The sequence below is a fragment of the Rattus norvegicus genome, chromosome 13 (genome assembly GCF_036323735.1).
Source record: "Rattus norvegicus strain BN/NHsdMcwi chromosome 13, GRCr8, whole genome shotgun sequence".
NCBI classification, from domain to species: domain Eukaryota; kingdom Metazoa; phylum Chordata; class Mammalia; order Rodentia; family Muridae; genus Rattus; species Rattus norvegicus.
This window is the reverse complement of record NC_086031.1, coordinates 63,804,304-63,825,849: the sequence shown is the minus strand read 5'-3', so window position 1 is coordinate 63,825,849 and position 21,546 is coordinate 63,804,304.

Sequence of the window (21,546 nt, the reverse complement as noted above, 5' to 3'; positions counted from 1 at the left end):
ACATTGCCAGTTCCTTCCCTGTTTAATCCATTTCACTTCTCATATCTCCCTTCAACAGTATTTTGTTTTCCTCCTGTGGCCAACTGTTCTCCTTCCATTAAGTGAATTTTCTACCTACTGTTTCCTTTCTTGTTTCTTGTCCTTTGGGACTGAAAACATATCTGCCAGATCATCCCGTTATTTTCATCCCTTTAAGGAACATCTGCATCACTATCCATACTTCCCATACAGTTTTCTATATTACCAGCAATAATAAATGCTTATTTTTCACATATCCTTGCTTTTATTAGTTGTCATTTGTTTTATTGATATTTGACACTCTGACTAGGGTAAGATGAAATCTTAGAGAAGGTTTAATCTGAGTTTACCTAATGGCTAAAATGAAATTGAGCTTGTGTTCAAGCAGCAGTTTCTTCCCTCCTGATTAGCACTCATCATGCTGGAAGGCAGGATTCATGTTTCCAGATGAGAAAAATAATCATCAGTATCACCCAACTGCAAACACTGTGATCTAGTTATGAGTTGCCTGTAAGACAGACTCACCTGTCACCAGAGATACAAATGTAATAGTAGGAACCTAAACTTTTAAAGTTGGACTTAAGGCCTGCTTCCTGAGATAGAATCCATATCAATACTTCTGAGAATGTGAAGAATCTGGTGCTAAATAAGTCATGGATCCTAAAGAAAAGCCTACTATGAAGCTCAAGAAGAAGGAAGACTAAAATGTGGGTGCTTCAGTAACACCCACATTAGAAGGGGTAACAAAATACTCTTGGGAGGAAATACAGGAACAAAGAGTAGAGCAAAGACTAAAGGAAAGGCCATCCAGAGACTGTCCCACCTGGGACCCATCCCATATTCATCCACCAAACCCAGTCACTATTGCTGATGCCTAGAAGTGCTTGCTGACAGGAGCCTGATATGGATGTTTCCTGAGAGGCTCTGTCAGAGACTTACTGTTACAGATGAGGATGCTTGCAGCTAACCATCAGACTGAACACTGGGATCCCAATGGAACAGTTAGACAAAAGACTGAAGGGGCTGAAGGGTTTTGCAACCCTGTAGGAAGAACATCAACTAACCAGACCCCTCAGAGCTCTTGGGGACTAAACCACCAACCAAAGAGTACACACAGAGAGACCTACGGCCACAGCTGCATATGTATCAGAGGATGGCATTGTCTGGAATCACTAGAAGGAGAAGCCCTTGGTCCTGTGAAGGCTTGTTTCTCCAGTGTAGTGGAATGCCAGGGTGTTGAGGTGGGGTGGGTGGGTGAGAGGGAGAACATCCTTATAGAGGAAGGAGGAGAGGGATAGGGAGAAATCAGCAAAGGGAATAACATTCAAAATGTAAATACATAAAATATCCAATAAAATCATTATAACATTTATTTTTTTAGGTCAAAGCTAAAATGGCTTTCAAGGTCAACAGTTGAGAGAAAGAACTAAAGGACATTATCACCATAAAACTGAGCAACAATACAATAGTGAAAACATCTTTCAAGGTATGTATATAATTAGCCTTTTCTAATGCATTAAATAATATTGTGAATAATTCTTCAACTAAACCAATGTAAAGATTGTTAAATTAACCCTGGCTGAATATATAGGAAGATGGTCAACCTAGAAATTTGAAGCTCCTTGTTTATATACCTAATGTCATAGGAGTTATGGCACATGCCTGACATCTTAGACCTTAGGGAGTGGAAGCAGAAGGATAAAAAGAGTCAAGACTACCAGCAGCTATATAAGAAAATTTAGGTCAGCTGGGGCTACATAAAACTGTCTAAAAAATAAAAGCTCATCTTAAACATGAGCCCATTTTTTGTATCCTGTAATTAAGTTTTATTTTTAATGTATCTAATTATTTTTCCTGAAGACATACATTTAAACAGTTTGTTTGAATTTAATACTTATAAATAATGGATTCTCTTAACTAGAATTTTGGTTGTTGTTTTGTTTTGTTTTGTTTTTTTCATCATGTGTGTACTGAAAATGGAACCCTGAATCTCTTCCAGAACAGTCATTTCTGTTAATCTTGAGCTATCTTTCCAGCTCCATTAGCTAACTTTAAGTCAGGTATATTGATAACCAAGAGCCATCCCCCATCTTCTTCCTGGAACAATGTGGTATTATTCAGAACGTTATCTATGTCACCTTATGTGTATTTATTCATTCATATTGTTTTAATATTAGAACTGTTATGTATGTTCTGCCTTCAATTTGCCATGAACCAAACCTAAAGGTGACAAATAATTAGTGCCATCCAAGCACAATTTAGAAAAAAATTTATTCTCAAAATGTACCTATCTGATTATCGTGCCACTGTATAGAGTAAATGTGATTTAGAAATAACCTAAGACCACCACGGGATGAAAATGAACATGGAGGACAGAAACTCATAAAATGTTTTAGTCTTTCAATTGATAAAAGCATTTTAAAAATATATTATTTGTGTTATTTTCAGAGTAATAGGTGTTATCTTCAATAATTATTCCAAGTAATAATTATACTTTTATTAATATATCTTCTCACACTTTTCTTTCTGATTCAGTTTCATTTGACTTTAACTCAACTGGAATATTCAATTCCAGTCAAATTAAAATACTATATAGTAGACCTTTAAACAATTAAATCTAATGTTTCCTTCTGCTCTTAATTTTTGTTCATTTGTCTAAAACATAATAATTTTAAGAGAACATGTGGATCTATATTGTGTCATCTCCTAGTTCTCAGTAAATTGTATTGAAATTAAGGAACTATTCACTGAGTGCCTACTTTACATCTATTGTTAAAGCTTTTCTGAACAACCATCTGATGGTTTTTTTAAAATGCAGTTTCAGATTCAGTGACTCAGAGAGTGGTCTGCTCCATTTGAATTAATGTTGTTGGGAATGTAAGCTGGTATGGCTATTAGGAGAGATAAATCTATGTTCCCTCAAAATAAAAGGCCTAAGTGCCATGTTATCTAAAAATCTCTCTTCTGAGGGAAATGAAATCAACATCTCAAAGACATATATGATCTCATATGTTCACAACTGCATCACTCAGGAAAGGTAAGGTATGGAATCCACCTATGCATTCAGTATAAGATGAATAAATGAACCAAAGGCGGTACACACTGTCGCATATACACAGGTGAACAATACTCAGCCACAGGAAATGCGTGGAATACTGAAACGTGTATAGATAGCTGACCAAAGACAAATGTGTATTTCTCACTTACATATGGAACTTAATATCAAGTTGCAGTAGTGGTCAAATAGAATAGACTACTGGTTTCCAGAAGATGGGGAAGTGGAAGTACAGTGCTTTCCTTGGCTTTTAGATACACGTTCTGAGTACCTAATGCACAGGGGAGTGACTATAGCTCATAAAAATATATTATGTGCTTGACTTTTACTGAGAGAACATCACAAATGCTCTCATTATGAATACGCATGCATCTACATACACCCAAACACTCAGTCACAAAGAAATGTGCTCCACTACTGGACAACTGATTAAGGTGGTCAAAGCATTACCTTGACTGTAGTTATAAGGATTCAGAATTTATATACCAAGGTAGTCTGTTATTTACCATGTCAATATGCAGATTTACTTATCAACCGTACATCATCAAAGTTGAAAAAGTAATAATTCCAAACAAAATCATACTTGAAAATTGGGGGGTCATATTATGATTAAGTGTTTACAAAACAATTAGCTTTTTAAAAATTTTTATTTATTTATTATTATACTACAGATTTTATTCCCCTCCATGCCTACCCCACCCCCCCAGACAGTTCCACGTACCGTACTTCACCCACCCCGTGTCTCCACAAGGATGTCCCCACCCCACCTATCCCACCAGACCTCTAAACTTCCTGGGGCCTCCAGTCTCTTGAGGGTTAGGCTCATCTTCTCTGACTGAAGTCATACCTAGGAGTCCTCTGCTGTACATATGTTGGAGGTCCATCTCATATGGTTTATGCTGCCTGGTTGGTGATCCAGTGTCTGAGAGATCTCAGGGATCCAGGTTAATTGAGACTGATGGTCCTCCTAGAGGGTTGCCCTCCTCCTTAGCTTCCTCCAGGTTTTTCCTAATTCAACCAGAGGAGTCAGCAGCTTCTGTTCATTGGTTGGGTGCACATATCCGCATCTGACTCTTTCAGCTGGTACTTGGGTCTTTTGGACATCAGTTATGACAGGTCCCATTTTGTTTTTGTTTTTGTTTTTTCCATCTTTATTAACTTAAGAATTTTTTATTTACATTTCGATTGTTATTCCCCTTCCCGGTTTCCGGGCCAACATCCCCCAACCCCTCCTCCCCCCCTTCTCTATGGGTGTTCCCCTCCCTATCCTCCCCCCATTAACACCCTCCCCCCAACAATCACGTTCACTGGGGGTTCAGTCTTAGCAGGACCAAGGGCTTCCCCTTCCACTGGTGCTCTTACTAGGCTATTCATTGCTACCTATGAGGTTGGAGCCCAGGGTCAGTCCATGTATAGTCTTTGGGGAGTGGCTTAGTCCCTGGAAGCTCTGGTTAGTTGGCATTGTTGTTCATATGGGGTCTCTAGGCCCTTCAAGCTCTTCCAGTCCTTTCTCTCATTCCTTCAACGGGGGTCCCGTTCTCAGTTCAGTGCTTTGCTGCTGGCATTCACCTATGTATTTGCTGTATTCTGGCTGTGTCTCTCAGGAGAGATCTACATCTGATTCCTGTCGGGATGCACTTCTTTGCTTGCCCCATAGCCTCAGTAATGGTGTCAGGTCTTGGGGCCTCCCCTTGAGCTGGATCCCACTTTGGGCCTGTGCCTGGACCTTCTCCATTTCCATCCCTGCATTTCTTTCAGACAGGAAGAATTATGAGTCAGAGCATTGACTGTGGGATAGCACACTCATCCCTCACTTGATGCCCTATCTTTCTGCTAGAGGTGAGCTCAACAAGTTCCCTATTCTCACTGTAGGACATTTCGTCTAGGGTTCCCCCACCCCATCCTTGAGTCTTAAGAGTCTCTCATTCCCAGGTCTCTGGTACATTCTAGAGCATCCTCCCAACCTCTTTCCTCCCGAGGTCACCTGTTTCCATTCTTTCTGCTGTTCCTCAGGGCTTCAGTACTTTTCTCCTACCCAATACCAGATCATGTTCCTCTCTCCCTCCAACACCATCCCCTTTCCCTTTCCTGTCCCTCCCCCTCCCCTTTGTAGTTGCTTTCTTCTCCCTCCCAAGAGGGACTAAGGCATCCTCACTTGGGCCCTTCAGTTTCCTGACATTTTTGAGTTCTGTGGACTGTATTTTGTGTATCCTCTATTGTGTGTATGTGTGTGTATGTCTAATAGCCACTTATTAGTGAGAACATACCGTACATGTCCTTTTGATTCTGAGTTGCCTCACTCAGGATATTTTCTAGTACCATCCATTTGCCTGCAAAAGTCAGAATGTCCTCATTCTTAACAGCTGAGTAGTATTCCATTGTGTAAATAAACCATATTTTCTGTATTAGTTCTTCTATTGTGGGACATCTGGGTTCTTTCCAGCTCCTGGCTATCACAAACAAGACTGCTATGAATATAGTAGAACATCACCTACAATCACTTAGATATTTACAAAATTGTATTATTCATAATGTCATTGTAATAGTATCAACTCAACAGTCAGACAAAAATATCTACTTAATATGTCTTCAATTGAAGAATACATAAATAAAGCTAAGTATAGGAATATAAAGGAACAATTATCCAACAGGTAAGAAGTGTTATTAATCTACACTATAGTAGTTATGGCTCTTGAAAACATCAAATGGATTATAAAAATTCATATGTAAAGGTATAATGTTGGATTTTATAAAATATCCAAAACTGGGGAAATCCACAGAAACAAAATTGATTGCTACTTCCTAGTAGTGACTTGGGCAGGGGTAGTGCAGACAGATTTAATGGCTATAGTTTTCCTTTGAGAATAATGAAGATATTAGAAAGTAACTGAGAAGACAAGTTCCCAGCTCCATAAATGTAAAACACATCAATACATTTCCATTTTGAAGTTCTGTTTTGTCAAGTAGGAAAATCATCTTCCTAAGGCTTTTACTAGAATGATGTTCAAGTGAAGAGCTCTAAGATATTTTGATACTATTTACCATGGGAACAGATTGAAAATGTCAAGGACAATGTTTCTAAGAAAGCATGTTACAGGATTGAACACCTTATAATGTTCTTTATATAATATCTCCCAAGCAAAATTCTAAGTCCATGCAATTCATCAGGAAAGTAGATATAAAATGTCCCCTCGGGCCTTTTATATCCTGGGGTATAACACTGAGAGTACTATACTTTAAGGTGCTAAGTGAATCAGAGAATCATATAGTGGAAAGGTGGACTTTGTATTTTTCAATGTATAAGCATTCTTATTTTCTAGTTTTTTTCTTAAATTTTATTTGTTTACTTTCTGTTGTAGAGTGGGTTTGGTGGACAGTGTTGAGGTCCAAGCAAATAAAATAGGTATGTCAGAAAAGAACATGTAGGAATTGATTCTCTCCTTCCGCATTGTGGGTTCTGGGGTCAAACTCTGTTCTTCAGGATTGAAATCAGGCAACTTTACCTACTGAGCTATCTCTGTTTCCATCATTTTAATAATAATATTAATGAAAGCCTTGAAGCAAAAGACATTGCCTAATGAAATCGACACTCCTAAAAATATCTGGGCAATTATGGGAGACGCAGAGAGGAATAAGCTCAGAAGAGATTATGTTTTTAAAGCTAGAAACAATTCTTTTTCAAGTGCAGGAAAAATGAATCCATTTGGTAATACATTATGTAAGATTCAGGAGTCTGGCAGAATTGTACAAGTTGAACACTTGAGAAACAAGCATAGATATGTCAAACCTGATACCATCAGACAGAAACATCCCAAGTGAAACATTTCAAACGTAGGGTGCTATGTTAGAAATAGTTCTAGCTCTCTTCTCTACAGGTCCTTGAGACACTCCCCAGAGCCTCATTCTTAATGCGAGAACCAGACTAAGAAAAGAGATATCTGAATCTCCTGATTGTGAAACAGCAAAATAAAAATAAAGCTATGATTGCAAGAGAACACAGACTTCCTCCCATAACATCGAGATACATGTAACTGTGTTAAGAGTCAGATATGTGTGCCATGTCATTATGAAAAACATAAGGTTGTCAGAAATACTCTGTTCTTGAAAAGGGTTAGCTTTCAGAGTTGTCGGAGCTCTGGCATGGGAAGATGAGTTTAAATATGGCTGACTTCCTGCAGGTATTCCAGAGAGGAAGCATGTAGATCAGAAGGCAGCTCTCTGTGTGGCCCTAGAGATGACTCACTAGAACACCAGTCTCCAAGTCTGCACTTGATACATTTTCCCCTATTTTCTATCTCTAATCTGGCCACTTTAGGACATATTCAACTGTGTAATGCATTTTAATTTCGTATGCCACTAAACAACACACACATGCACACACACACATGCACACATACACACACACACACACACACACACACACACACACACTCTAATTTTTAGAAGCTCAACAGCTCCCAACTCAGCCTCTGTATCTAATTCTACTATTAAATCATATCTCATTTTCACAGAAAATTCCAGGGGAAATCTTGTTAGTTATATCTGTTAATTTGTTAATTTGTTACATTAAAACTATTCCATAGCATTTTTCTACAGATTTGCACAATAAGACATTCGTATAAACTCAGCTATTTTAGGATCACTTCTTTTGAAGACAAATGTACTTGAAATTCAAGTCTTGATAAATCTAGGCAGGAATAGCTACAATTTATACATTTTTAACCATATGCCAGTATGATAATAGATTTTATTTTGTATTGTAGGGTATTAGTGGTATCTAGAGATTTAGAAAACAACCTTAAAGAAATTTAAAATCCAAGAAAATTGCATTTAAATTTATTTACACACTGGCTTTAATTTTGTGTCAACTCTGCTAAATTTGAGGGGTGTTTGTACCTTGGGACTATATTACTTTTGAATGTGTTTGATAGTGTGTTTCCAGAGAAATTCATATTTAAATCAATGTGGGAAGATATCATACAAAATGTTGAGGGAGCTCACTTGAATAGAACAAAAGGCAGAGGAATAATAATGCTTTTCCTTTTGAATTGAGCAAACAACTTTTCCTGCTATTGGGCATAGCCTCAGTTCTCCTAGTTCACCTTTGGATAGATGGTGATCTATCCCATCAGCTGGGACCATCCCAGGGAGCCAGCAAAATATACTTTGGGTAACATTGAAGCACAATAGTGGTATCCCTGGTTCTCTACTGGGCAATATCTGATTATATGATTTCATAGACATTCATATAGTAATTCCTGATCAATACATAAAATCACCTTTATAAATGACTCTAGAAGAATATGTACCAGACCATGTCAGATATGATGTCTTCCTCAAACTTCCAAATTCTGAAAATCATACAAAACACTGTAGGAACAAACCAAATCAAGCAGCAATAGTATTGGTATGGTGCAGTGGGGTCACATGTACCAAAGGAAACTAAGAAATAGGAACGGATTGCTAAACCAAAACTCACATGTTTATTTTGAAAGAACTCTGAAGATTTTTATTAGAATAAGCCCTTATTATATTTTAAACCTTCTCCATCTTTTGATATGTCAGTGCTTTTTAGAGAACTAAGCAATGTTTAATACTCTCGAGATTGTGTTCCCTTGCATAATTAGCATAAGAAAAATGCATACAACATGCTGTGGCAGTTTCCTAAAACTAATTCAATCAATAATCTAAATAGAAGATAGGTCTCTGAGCTCCTTTCTCTTTACCAGGAAGATTAAGTGTCAATGACTTTGAAGGATTAGTTTTTCTCTAGAGTTCAAATTACAACTATAACCAGAGATGAAGCAATTCTTTTTTGAATGAAAGAGGAATTTGGATTCAATATAAAACAATAGATAGCAGGATGCCGTTCTAAATTTGAAGGCTCCTTTTTTCTCCCAAAATGAATAATTAACAATATTTAAGGAGCCATTGGCAATTAGACTGGAATTTCAAAATTAATACAAATCGTAGAAACACACAAACATAGAAAAGAAAATTAAACTAAAATGGAATATTGTAAGAGGAATAAGAAGCCAAAGGTTATTTAAATTAAAATTCATTCTCCAAACATTGTCCTGACTTTAGTATTTACATGAAAAAAATCTTAATTTTTATTCCCCAAAATAAATTTGAATGATAGAAGATACCACGTGGCAATCTTATCTGCAATCCATATTATAAATATTACCTATAATCTAATTTAATATTATTAAATATCCATGACTTTATTTCTCATGGGAGTTCTTTATTTTCTCATGAATTCCAGGCTCATCTATATTCCTATTAATAGTTAATATTACTGTCTGATAAATCTCAAAGATATTATGTCCAACAAAATCTCTGATTTTCTATCCTCCCAAATGTGTCTCTCTCAAAAATCCAATCATCTCTGCAGAGGAGGAGAATCACATTCTTTCAGTTGTCCAGACAAAAAAATCTTGGAAGTGTGGTGGCATGTCTTTTTCTCACATCTTCTAGAACCAGATTATTCAATTTTTTAATCCTTTAGTTGTTACCAACGTGATCTAAGGCCTTGTTATTTACTGATCTAATTATTATAATATCTTTCTAATGGACTGTATAACTTGCATTTCACATATCATCAGTCTCTCTCAATCCAATATTCATTGCAATAATTAATTTATTTGCATTATATATGGTAATACTTATGTAATTATGAAATAAATGTTTATTATATAAATCTAATTTTTCATTGTATTCAAGATTCTCTCTATGTTTCTATCAGTAGGTTTTACATTATCCTTCAAAGATTCATATGTACTATGTTGTGACTTCTTTAATCTATTTTTTTATAATTCTCTTCATTCAAATATCTTTAAGACATATTCTCTAACTCACTTCATTTTTTGATATTACCTAATCAATCAAATCTATTCTTACCACTATACTTAGAATATATTAGAATATGTGCTGGGAATGTCATTAACTAATCAAACATAGAGAAAGAAAAAAAAGAGTACAAAAATATTCATAAAATTAGCATATAGTGAATAGCTAGGGAGCATAACAATCAATGAAATCATGTATAAAGAGATCACATATTTATGAGGCAGTGTGGCTTTGTCTCCTTTCAATCTGTGGCATTCGCCAGTCATATAACTATCTGTAGGACTAAAGTTGATCCTTGATAAAACTTGCAGTTTACCATACCAGTCAATGTGCTTTCAAATCCATTACTTCCTTGATTCGTGAAATTTCATGTTATTTTTATTATCTTCAGTTATGAATATCTGACTGTGCTTAGGTGAGTGTGTACATGTGGATGTGTATTTCAGTTGAAGTCATAAGATATCTCAAGGTATAGTAACAAGCAGCAGGTAATTGTGAGCCATTGGACATGGGTGCTAATGAAGAAACTTGGGTCACTGGAAAAAACAGCACACAATGTTAATTTTCAATCCACTTCTCCAGCTCCACTTCTCTGAATTTTAATGTAAATTTATTGATTCTGATTATTTAAAATCTATAGTTTTATAAAATATAATTATTTTATTTCTACTTGTTTTCTATGCAAAAGGAGACACAGCAGCCAACAAGAGGACTTCATGGGTAAAAATGCTGGCTATACATGTCTGATGACCTTAGTTTAATCCATGAATCCCACAGTGGAGGGAAACACCTAACTATTGAAAGTTGTCCTCTAAACTCCAAATGCACTATGACACAAATGAACCTTCTCAATAATAAAAAATAAAAAGGAAAAAAAAACCCCAAAGCTATCATTAAATATGTGGTTTTTTAGACTTGCCAAATTTAGTACCATATTTCTGAAATATTTTGTCTATTACTGCTGTTTATTGTTTCAACCATGTTTGATGTTGTTTTAGACAACCACTTGCCTCTGATGTGAATTCTACTCTTGTACTCTTATGAGAAATGCTACTTCTGCTTAATTCTCTTTTTATATACACTACCTGCTTCTGTTTTCGCATATACTCAGGACTATTCTGCAATTCATCAGAAATTTGATGCATTCTACATTTTAAGCTGGTGTCACACAGTCTTATCATTCCTGATTGGTTATCTTTTTTTTTTGTTTTTTTTTTTTATTAACTTGAGTATTTCTTATATACATTTCGAGTGTTATTCCCTTTCCCGGTTTCCGGGCAAACATCCCCCTCCCCCCTCCCCTTCGTTATGGGTGTTCCCCTCCCAACCCTCCCCCCATTGCCGCCCTCCCCCCATAGACTAGTTCACTGGGGGTTCAGTCTTAGCAGGACCCAGGGCTTCCCCTTCCACTGGTGCTCTTACTAGGATATTCATTGCTACCTATGGGGTCAGAGTCCAGGGTCAGTCCACGTATAGTCTTTAGGTAGTGGCTTAGTCCCTGGAAGCTCTGGTTGCTTGGCATTGTTGTACTTTTGGGGTCTCGAGCCCCTTCAAGCTCTTCCAATTCTTTCTCTGATTCCTTCAATAGGGGACCTATTCTCAGTTCAGTGGTTTGCTGCTGGCATTCGCCTCTGTATTTGCTGTATTCTGGCTGTGTCTCTCAGGAGCAATCTACATCCGGCTCCTGTCGGTCTGCACTTCTTTGCTTCATCCATCTTGTCTAATTGGGTGGCTGTATATGTATGGGCCACATGTGGGGCAGGCTCTGAATGGGTGTTCCTTCAGTCTCTGTTTTAATCTTTGCCTCTCCCTTCCCTGCCAAGGGTATTCTTGTTCCCCTTTTAAAGAAGGAGTGAAGCATTCACATTTTGATCATCCGTCTTGAGTTTCGTTTGTTCTAGGGATCTAGGGTAATTCAAGCATTTGGGCTAAGAGCCACTTATCAATGAGTGCATACCATGTATGTCTTTCTGTGATTGGGTTAGCTCACTCAGGATGATATTTTCCAGTTCCAACCATTTGCCTACGAATTTCATAAACTCGTTGTTTTTGATAGCTGAGTAATATTCCATTGTGTAGATGTACCACATTTTCTGTATCCATTCCTCTGTTGAAGGGCATCTGGGTTCTTTCCATTTTCTGGCTATTATAAATAAGGCTGCGATGAACATAGTGGAGCACGTGTCTATTTTATTTGTTGAGGCATCTTTTGGGTATATGCCCAAGAGAGGTATAGCTGGATCCTCAGGCATTTCAATGTCCAATTTTCTGAGGAACCTCCAGACTGATTTCCAGAATGGTTTTACCAGTCTGCAATCCCACCAACAATGGAGGAGTGTTCCTCTTTCTCCACATCCTCCCCAGCATCTGCTGTCACCTGAGTTTTTGATCTTAGCCAATCGCACTGGTGTGAGGTGAAACCTCAGGGTTGTTTTGATTTGCATTTCCCTTATGACTAAAGATGTTGAACATTTCTTTAGGTGTTTCTCAGCCATTCGGCATTCCTCAGCTGTGAATTCTTTGTTTAGCACTGAACCCCATTTTTAATAGGGTTATTTGTTTCCCTGCGATCTAACTTCTTGAGTTCTTTGTATATTTTGGATATAAGGCCTCTATCTGTTGTAGGATTGGTAAAGATCTTTTCCCAATCTGTTGGTTGCCGTTTTGTCCTAACCACAGTGTCCTTTGCCTTACAGAAGCTTTGCAGTTTTATGAGATTCCATTTGTCGATTCTTGATCTTAGAGCATAAGCCATTGGTGTTTTGTTCAGGAAATGTTTTCCAGTGCCCATGTGTTCCAGATGTTTCCCTAGTTTTTCTTCTATTAGTTTGAGTGTGTCTGGTTTGATGTGGAGTTCCTTGATCCACTTGGACTTAAGCTTTGTACAGGGTGATAAGCATGGATCGATCTGCATTCTTCTACATGTTGCCCTCCAGTTGAACCAGCACCATTTGCTGAAAATGCTATCTTTTTTCCATTGGATGGTTTTGGCTCCTTTGTCAAAAATCAAGTGACCATAGGTGTGTGGGTTCATTTCTGGGTCTTCAATTCTATTCCATTGTTCTATCTGTCTGTCTCTGTACCAATACCATGCAGTTTTTATCACTATTGCTCTGTAATACTGCTTGAGTTCAGGGATAGTGATTCCCCCTGAAGTCCTTTTATTGTTGAGGATAGCTTTAGCTATCCTGGGTTTTTTGTTATTCCAGATGAATTTGCAAATTGTTCTGTCTAACTCTTTGAAGAATTGGATGGGTATTTTGATGGGAATTGCATTGAATCTGTAGATTGCTTTTGGTAAAATGGCCATTTTTACTATATTAATCCTGCCAATCCATGAGCATGGGAGATCTTTCCATCTTCTGAGGTCTTCTTCAATTTCTTTCCTCAGTGTCTTGAAGTTCTTATTGTACAGATCTTTTACTTGCTTGGTTAAAGTCACACCGAGGTACTTTATATTATTTGGGTCTATTATGAAGGGTGTCGTTTCCCTAATTTCTTTCTCGGCTTGTTTCTCTTTTGTATAGAGAAAGGCAACTGATTTATTTGAGTTAATTTTATACCCAGCCACTTTGCTGAAGTTGTTTATCAGCTTTAGTAGTTCTCTGGTGGAACTTTTGGGATCACTTAAATATACTATCATGTCATCTGCAAATAGTGATATTTTGACCTCTTCTTTTCCGATCTGTATCCCTTTGATCTCCTTTTGTTGTCTGATTGCTCTGGCTAGAACTTCAAGAACTATATTGAATAAGTAGGGAGAGAGTGGGCAGCCTTGTCTAGTCCCTGATTTTAGTGGGATTGCTTCAAGTTTCTCTCCATTTAGTTTAATGTTAGCAACTGGTTTGCTGTATATGGCTTTTACTATGTTTAGGTATGGGCCTTGAATTCCTATTCTTTCCAGGACTTTTATCATGAAGGGGTGTTGAATTTTGTCAAATGCTTTCTCAGCATCTAATGAAATGATCATGTGGTTCTGTTCTTTCAGTTTGTTTATATAATGGATCACGTTGATGGTTTTCCGTATATTAAACCATCCCTGCATGCCTGGGATGAAGCCTACTTGATCATGGTGGATGATTGTTTTGATGTGCTCTTGAATTCGGTTTGCCAGAATTTTATTGAGTATTTTTGCGTCGATATTCATAAGGGAAATTGGTCTGAAGTTCTCTTTCTTTGTTGTGTCTTTGTGTGGTTTAGGTATAAGAGTAATTGTGGCTTCGTAGAAGGAATTCGGTAGGGCTCCATCTGTTTCAATTTTGTGGAATAGTTTGGATAATATTGGTATGAGGTCTTCTATGAAGGTCTGATAGAATTCTGCACTAAACCCGTCTGGACCTGGGTTCTTTTTGGTTGGGAGACCTTTAATGACTGCTTCTATTTCCTTAGGAGTTATGGGGTTGTTTAACTGGTTTATCTGTTCCTGATTTAACTTCGATACCTGGTATCTGTCTAAGAAATTGTCCATTTCCTGAAGATTTTCAAATTTTGTTGAATTTAGGTTTTTATAGTAAGATCTGATGATTTTTTGAATTTCCTCTGAATCTGTAGTTATGTCTCCCTTTTCATTTCTGATTTTGTTAATTTGGACGCACTCTCTGTGTCCTCTCGTTAGTCTGGCTAAGGGTTTATCTATCTTGTTGATTTTCTCAAAGAACCAACTTTTGGTTCTGTTGATTCTTTCTATGGTCCTTTTTGTTTCTACTTGGTTGATTTCAGCTCTGAGTTTGATTATTTCCTGCCTTCTACTCCTCCTGGGTGTATTTGCTTCTTTTTGTTCTAGAGCTTTTAGGTGTGCTGTCAAGCTGCTGACATATGCTCTTTCCTGTTTCTTTCTGCAGGCACTCAGCGCTATGAGTTTTCCTCTTAGCACAGCTTTCATTGTGTCCCATAAGTTTGAGTATGTTGTATCTTCATTTTCATTAAATTCTAAAAAGTTTTTAATTTCTTTCTTTATTTCTTCCTTGACCAGGTTATCATTGAGTAGAGCATTGTTCAATTTCCACGTATATGTGGGCATTCTTCCCTTATTGTTATTGAAGACCAGTTTTAGGCCGTGGTGGTCTGATAGCACGCATGGGATTATTTCTATCTTTCTGTACCTGTTGAGGCCCGTTTTTTGACCAATTATATGGTCAATTTTGGAGAAAGTACCATGAGGAGCTGAGAAGAAGGTATATCCTTTTGCTTTAGGATAGAATGTTCTATAAATATCCGTTAAGTCCATTTGGCTCATGACTTCTCTTAGTCTGTCGACATCACTGTTTAATTTCTGTTTCCATGATCTGTCCATTGGTGAGAGTGGGGTGTTGAAATCTCCCACTATTATTGTGTGAGGTGCAATGTGTGTTTTGAGCTTTAGTAAGGTTTCTTTTACGTATGTAGGTGCCCTTGTATTTGGGGCATAGATATTTAAGATTGAGAGTTCATCTTGGTGGATTTTTCCTTTGATGAATATGAAGTGTCCTTCCTTATCTTTTTTGATGACTTTTAGTTGGAAATTGATTTTATTTGATATTAGAATGGCTACTCCAGCTTGCTTCTTCTGACCATTTGCTTGGAAAGTTGTTTTCCAGCCTTTCACTCTGAGGTAGTGTCTGTCTTTGTCTCTGAGGTGTGTTTCCTGTAGGCAGCAGAATGCAGGGTCCTCGTTGCGTATCCAGTTTGTTAATCTATGTCTTTTTATTGGGGAGTTGAGGCCATTGATATTGAGAGATATTAAGGAATAGTGATTATTGTTTCCCTTTATATTCATATTTGGATGTGAGGTTATGTTTGTGTGCTTTCATTCTCTTTGTTTTGTTGCCAAGACGATTAGTTTCTTGCTTCTTCTAGGGTATCTTAGGTATATCCTAGTCCCTCTTCTTCCAAAGGAATTTCCTAAAACCTGCCATAGAAACTATTATATCTTTCTACCAGGCACGCATGTTTACTACTGAGCCACTGCAGAATCTACCACCATCTCCTGTCACATCCATATTTGATTGGCAGCTTCCAGAGACTTGGCTTAAGATTGATTGGATAGGAAAAAGCCTATCTGTGGCTAAGCTTCGGGATGTATTGACTTGGAATCTGGAGAGCAATCTTTCAAGTCAAATGATAGAACGTTTGTTTCTTCTTTTAGTTACTAAATATTGTTTACACTATAAATCAGTTATATTATTTCCTAGGAAATTTATTGAGAGTATAAAATAACCTATTTACCAATGACCTTTGGAATATAACCTGTTTATGGGTTGAGGATTCTAGATGGTGCATCTCAAAGCTAAATGCAAATAGTTTTTCATTATCTGCTGTTATGGATCATCTGCCTCATTGCTTCTCTTCATTAGCACAGATAATAGAGACCTAACTGAATTACTGCTTTCAAGCGTGCCCACTAGTTTCTTTTTTTTTTTTTCCTGTGTGACACAAGTTTCCTTGGGTCTCTAAACATCATCTTCAATTTGCTCTTTAGTTCCTGTTTTTGAATTTTTTTTAAAGGGCTTAATGTTACTGGAGACCTTTATAATATGTCAGCAAACAGCGAAACTAGGTAAAGTTTGCTCTTTTATTGAGGAGATATTTACTAAAACCTAAGGGTGTCATCAGAGAAGTACACAGGAATGGAGTATGATTTTAAGGAGTATATTAAATTTATGCTGGCAAACCATCACATAGAAAGCACTTATGGAGGTATTAGAATCATATGCATGGATGGGTCACTCACTGATGAAGCTTACCTTCTCTAAAGGAGGATGGCGATAAATATTTTAGAGAGCAGAACATACAAGGTAGTACATAAACCTGTTCATGACATAGTGCGGGGGTAAATCATGGCGAGAGGTTCTTTTAGTCACAATGACTGGGAAGTCTTGAGTGACGAAAGAGATACTTAGAATGAGATAGCACCAGGTCTGGAGAGAGTTAGATATAAGTTCTACAGTCAAAGAATAACAAGCAGGAAAAATCCAGAGACAGACGTTCTATTCTGGAAGAAAAAAAAAAGGACAAATGTGTTTTAACCGAGGAAGCTCCTTTATTATTGTCTGCCACGTTTAACTTAAATAATCACAACAATTTCCAGTAAAATGTTGCATAGCAGTTTTCTCTTAGGTTAAATTTTTTCACCTTCGATAGAAACTTACTGAAGCTAAGGATGCTTACAGGGGGTGTATAACAAGATGTTTTAAAGTAGGTGAAATCCCCATCTGTAGATTTAGACAGGAAATAAACTCAAACTAGCACGAGAAATTCCTTGAAACAGACAAGTTTCACTAATTTCCTCTCTTGATAAAGCATATAAGCAGTAAGGACTGCTGAGAGACATTCAAACAGAATGGCTTAGAAGACTCTCAGACAACTTAAGCTGCCTGGAAGAGGCTCAAACAAGCTGAGCTAAGTGGAAAGGACACTATAACCAGCTGAATGTGCAGTATACTGTAGATTTCCAACTTCTATGAGCTACCACCCATGTAGGCTTTGGTGATAAACCTACCTGTCTCTGAGTCATTTTTCCTCATGTAAATAACCCCTCATTCATATTTGTATTTGTATCCTCAATAAAACTATTCACTCTACAAGTTAGAATTTGGTTGTATTATTACATTTGTTTGTCATCAGTTCTCTACCTAGGGTGAATACACATTTATTCATGTCATCCCAGAAAGAGCACTACAGAGCAAATAAATATAAAAGAAAATTAAACGGTGGGTAAAATGGAAAGACCCAGATGAGATCTAATGTTGTGTGTATTTAGCAAGGAACAGACTGTGTGAATGGAAAAATATATTTTTGCCCTTAAGGATGAGACAGCTTAGATATTTTTATTGGTAATATAATAACTGATAGCCTTATTGTGCCAAAAATCCTTCAATGAATTATTTAAAATGGCATTTAATCTTTAAGCCTTCCCTATAGGGAGAAATCATAAAAATATATTTGATTAATTAGGTCATCAGTACAGGAAGAATAAGGAGCTTGCCAAGGTCAAGTGAGTACTGTGAAAATGCCTATGGGGTTGCCATCCCCTTCAGCTCCTTCAATCCTTTCCCCAACTCTTCCATAGGGAGTCCAACCTTAGTCCAATACTTGACTGTAAGTATCTGCATCTGTCTTCACAGGGATGTCTCTCAGTGTGCCCTAGAGCTAAGTGCATTACCAGACACTAGAGGTTCTTCGTCCTTTATATAAAATAAGATTATACCATATGATTTGCTTTGGCCAATGAGACATCATGATAAATGACATAAGCATGGTAGAGAACATTAGATCTCAATGAAAATGACCCTCACTTGTTCCCTGTGAGAACATTGTGATCAAGGTGAACTAGGAGGCTGTGATGAGTAGGATATGCCCACCTAACTCTCTTATCCCTGGAAACAAACATTTGACTACAGGACACATCAGCGATAGATGGCCAATTTTTTTCTTGTATTGGTTTCTGACAACAAATGTGAAAGTGAAGTGAGCCAGCACAGGATAGAACACCATGAGGCCACCCCAGTTGACATCAGCCAAATAGGCATAGAAGTGACAGCGAATCGTGTTGCCATAGCCCAGCCATGTGCTAGAACAGATTGCTACATGATAAAAATGAACTGACATGCAGGCCAAAATGTAAAATGCCTCCTGTGGTTGAAGGCATAATTAAGGCATTCTGTAGTCTTTGTTTTCTCTAAAGTGTCTATGTCTTTCTGTATCCAGGTTAAAGTAAGAGCTGACTCAGGTGTGTGACTCTCAACATTGTCATTCTGCAGGTCAGTCATTGTCCTAAGAAGCTTATTTCCTAAATACAAGACATAGAGTAAATCATGGTTAATGAGCATGGATTGTTGTCCAATCAAATCAGTTAATTTCTTCTGAAATTGAAATTAAAATGTAAACATGCACACACACACACACACACACACACACACACACACACACACACACACACACACACACGCACACACACACATACTCCAGAAAACAATGTATGACTATTAAAGTTTGGCTGACTTTATGAGTGCTTTAGTGTGCAATACTCATTATGTGGATTTTTGACCAAATAAAAATAAGTTACTAATAATGTCCAAGGAAATATGGTAGTAAGTAAAAAAAGTTAACCATCTCTGACAGAAAGGTAAAGAAGAAATATCTAGCCAGTTGGCTAGAACATGAAAAAAGTATGTTTTGGTGATTTGAGAAAATCAGATATTGAAATCTTCAGAATGCTGAATGAAGTCTGTTGTGTGTGATTAAAAAAAAATGCTCTAACCTTCACTAGAGTCTACCCAAGCCCCAGGCCAGGCTCCACGATCAGTTGCCCAGGTCTCACTCAGCTCCTCCAAAGGCTGTTTTTCCCCCAAGGAGATGTGATAGATCCTCACCACTAAGACACAATTTGGGGCCTTTCCTGAGTGCTCAGGAGCTGCTGTTCACATTCTACAAGCTAACCACCCCAGCTTCCTGCTTCCTCTTCCTGCCCACCTTATCAACTCTGATTGAAAGCACTAGACAGTTTTATTATTTATTTTTAATTTTTATTAGATATATTTCTTTACTTACATTTCTTTTTTTTATTTTTTAAAACTTTTTATTATATATTTCTTTACTTACATTTCAAAGGTTATTCCCCTGCCTGGTTTTCTGTCCATAAGCCCTCATTCCCTCCCATACACATCCCCCTTATTGCCCTCCCCCATATTTTCCTGCACTGGAGATCCAACCTGGACAAGGCCAAAGGCTTCCCTTCCACTGGTACCCCAACAAGGATATTCTCCTACATATACAGTTGGAGCCCTGGGTCAGTCCATGTATAGTCTTTGGATAGTGGTTTAGTCCCTGGAAGCTCTGGTTGGTTGACATTGTTGTTTTTATGGGCTTGCAAGCTCCTTCAACTCTTTCAATACTTCCTCTATTTCCCTGCATGGGGGTCCTGTTCTCAATTTGGTGGTTTGCTGCTAGCATTGACCTCTGTATTGGACATGATCTTGATGTGTCTCTCAGGAAAGATCTATATCCAGTCCCTTTCCATATGCATTTTTTAGCTTCACCAATCTTATGTAGCTTTGGTGGCTGTATATATATGGGCCATATGTGTGTCAGGCTCTGAATGGTCATTCCTTGAGTCGCTACTCTAAACTTTGCTTCCATATCCCCTCCTATGAATATTTTCCCACTTTTAAGAAGGAGTGGGAACATCTGCATTTTGGTCATCCTTCTTGAGCTTCCTGTGGTCTGTAGATTGCATCTTGAGTAATTCGAGCTTTTTGAATAATATCCACTTATCAATGAATGCATACCAAGTGTGATTAGGTAACCTCACTCTGGATGGTATTTTGCAGTTCATTCCATTTGCCTATGAATTTCATGAATGCATTGTTTTTGATAGCTGTGTAATACTCCATTGTGTAGATGTATCACATTTTTTGAATCCATTCCTCTGTTGAAGGGCATCTGGGTTCTTTGCAGCTTCTGGCTATTATAAAAAATGCTGCTATGAACTTAGTGGAGCATGTGTCATTGTTGTATGTTAGAGCATATTTTGGGTATATGCCCAAGAGAGGTCTAGCTGGATCCTCAGTTAGTGTAATATCCAATTATCTGAGGAACCTCCAGACTGTTTTCCAGAGTGGTTGTACCAGTCTGCAATCCCACCAACAATGGAGGAGTTTTCCTCTTTCTCCACATCCTCGCCAGCATGTGCTGTCAGCTGAGTTTTTTATCTTAGCTATTCTGATTGGTATGAGGTGGAATCTCAAGGTTGTTTTGATTTGCATTTCCCTGATGACTAAGGATGTTGAACATTTATTTAGGCACTTTTGGGCCATTCGATAACCCTCAGATGAGAATTGGTTAGCTATATACCCCATTTTAATAGGGTTATTTGGCTCTCTGGAGTCGAACTTCTTGAGTTCTTTGTATATTTTAGATATTAGCCCTCTATCAGATGTAGGATTGGTAAAGATCTCTTCACAACCTGTTGGTTGGCGTTTTGTCCTAATGACAGTGTCTTTTCTTTACAAAAGCTTTGCAGTTTTATGAGGTCCCATTTGTTGATTCTTGATCTTAGAGCATAAGCCATTGGTGTTTTGTTCAGGAAATTTTCTGCAGTGCCCATGTGTTCGAGACCCTTCCCCACATTTTCTTCTATCAGTTTGAGTGTATCTGTCTTGATATGGAGGTCATTGGTCTTCTTGGACTTAAGCTTTTTTCAGAGTGATAAGAATGGATCAATTTGCATTCTTCTACATCCTTACCTCCCATTGAATGAACGCCATTTGTTGCAAATGCTATCTTTCTTCCATTGGATGGTTTTAGCTCCTTTGTCAAAGATCAAGTGGCTGTAGGTGTGTGGGTTCATTTCTGGGTCTTCAATTCTATTCCACTGATCTACCTGCCTGTCTCTGTACCAATACCATACAGTTTTTATTACTATTGCTCTGCAATACTGCTTGAAGTAAGGGATTATGATTCCCCAAGAAGTTTTTTGATTGTTGAGTATAGTTTTTGATATCCTGGATTTTTTGTTACTCCAAACGAATTTACAAGTTGTTCTATTTCTATAAAGAATTAAGAAGGAATTTTGATGGGGATTGCATTCAATCTTTAGATTGCTTTTGGCAAAATGGCCCTCTTGACTATATTAATCCTGCCAA